Here is a 2,457-nt window from a genome sequence, read left to right on the forward strand (position 1 = left end):
GTTATCTTCGATTGTTCGATTGTTGAGCCGAAATGATGTTTACAAATTTATCTGGGCAGCCAATTTTCAGAAGGACAGTCCACAGGGCATTACGATTTACAGTGTCGAAAGCCTTAGTCAGGTCAATAAACACCATATACAGGGGTTGGTTTTGCTCTCTGCATTTTTCTTGAAGCTGTCGAGTGGAGAAAATCATGTCCACTGTCCCCCTAGAAGGCCGAAAACCATTTTGGGATTCAGGAAGGGTCACCTCTGATATTGTTACGAGACGGTTTGCTAAAATCCTTGCAAGAATTTTGCCGGCCACAGCTAATAGAGAGATGCCGCAATAGTTTCTCCAATAAGTTCTGTCACTGTAAAGCTGTAGAATCAGGAGTCCAAACCCTCTCTTGTTAGCAGCTTGATGGAGGACAGTTTTCCTGTATCTCAAGTGCTTCCCATTACAGAAGGAATTTAATAAATACTGCCATTTCTGAAGGAGTGTTGTGAGTTTCTTTAGATTTTAGACTCTGGAATATGCAGATTTCCCCACCCCCCCTTTCCCCTTAATTCTTATTTTTATTTCTTTACAACATTTTTGAGACTGTCTTTCAAGAAAGACGTGTTGCTCACCTCTGAAGCATACATCTCCTTCCCTTTTTTCCTTCTTTGGAAAAGACTGCTCCATCCACTGAAAGTAAAGCCTACCTTCAGTTACCTGGGAAAACCTTATTATGAAGACAGACTACTACACACCACAGAGTGTTACATTTTACAATACCACAAAAGCCATAATTCTACAAAGGGTTGTTTCACTCCTGCAGATTAATTCTTTTATATGCAGTCTATCAAGCCCAAAGGTCATTATGATTTAATTGGCATCCCCGCCCTCACAACTGATTATGAGGCTGTAGCAATCTAAAACATTTAATGGACATTAGAATAATTATAGAGGTCAATTAACACTCCTTACAACTCCGTTTCTCTAGAAAAGCATATTCTCACTGTCCACCCTCTTCCACTTTAAACAGACTTGTTAACTTCATAATGCATGTCATATCCCAAACTTTGACTAGTCAAGAACCTATAGAAGAGAGGATGGTGCTTTTCCAGTTCTGACATCATTCTGGCTGCCATTAGCAAATGATTAGTAATTTCTACATCCTCCTCTGGTATATTATACTTCAGATAACCAAATAGTATTACTATTGGATCTCTTGGGAGACCATAGAATTGTAGAATTGGAAGGGACTCCAGAGAACATCTAGTCCAACCCCCCTGCAACGCAGGAATCTCAAATAAGCACCTATGATAGATGGCTATCCAACCTCGGCTTAAAAACCTCCAAGGAAGGAGAGTAAACCACCTCCCAAGGGAGATCTATAATATATATATATATATTTCCATTAGTACATAATTCCAGAATATCTGGATTGTTGGATATGCGGAATATATTTGCTCTAGGTCAGTGGTTCCCAACCTTTTTTTGGCCATGCCCCATCTAAGCATCTCTAAAACCCTGATTTCCCCCCCCCCATGAGATATAATTCTTATTATTCAAAAAGTGAACTCCTGATCACGTGGAGGAAGGCTAAAAGGTCATTAACTTGGTCTAACTCATTCTCGAATTGTCCCCCCCCCTTAAAAATCAAATTGCCCTCTGTGGGGCGTGTGCCCCATGTTCGGAACCACGACTCTAGGTATTTTACGTTTGTACGCTTTTTTTCTCTCTTAAGAGAACCCCTGCTTATCCTCCAGTATTGGCTCCAGGTTATGGAAGGCACTTGGACGGACGATGTATTTGGGGGGGTGAGGCTTTCCTTGAGTAACCTCTCTTCCCCCTCATCACTGTGCCAGCTTCCCATTGGTCTGACTTTTCTCCTGTGTCCAACAACAAAGCAAGTGGCGACTGCTGCTCTTTCTCTGCACTCCTGCCACTGCTCCTATATTCCAATCAAGGGGAACAGCAGCAAGAAGAAGTAGCAGCATGACTGGTAAGTTATGGGGGCTGGTAGAAGTGGGCCTTGGAAGGTGCCTGATAACGTCAGACCTTAACACCAGTCTTAGTGCTGACCTCCTCTTCTCTTATTTCTTTGGTGTTTAGAAATCAAATGCTGTTGAACGTGTGTGTGTGTGTGTGTGTGTGTGTGTCAAGAATAAGAAGAAGAAGAAGAGTTTGGATTTGATATCCCGCTTTATCACTACCCGAAGGAGTCTCAAAGCGGCTAACATTCTCCTTTCCCTTCCTCCCCCACAACAAACACTCTGTGAGGTGAGTGAGGCTGAGAGACTTCAAAGAAGTGTGACTGGCCCAAGGTCACCCAGCAGCTGCATGTGGAGGAGCGGAGACGCGAACCCGGTTCCCCAGATTACGAGACTACCGCTCTTAACCACTACACTACACTGTGTGTGTGTGTGTTTGTATAATTTCTTAGTTCCTCAATGTTTTGATTTGTGTTCTTGCCCATTTTAAAGATA

This window comes from Podarcis liolepis (assembly GCF_965112155.1).
Source record: "Podarcis liolepis genome assembly, chromosome: 1".
Lineage (NCBI taxonomy): Eukaryota > Metazoa > Chordata > Lepidosauria > Squamata > Lacertidae > Podarcis > Podarcis liolepis.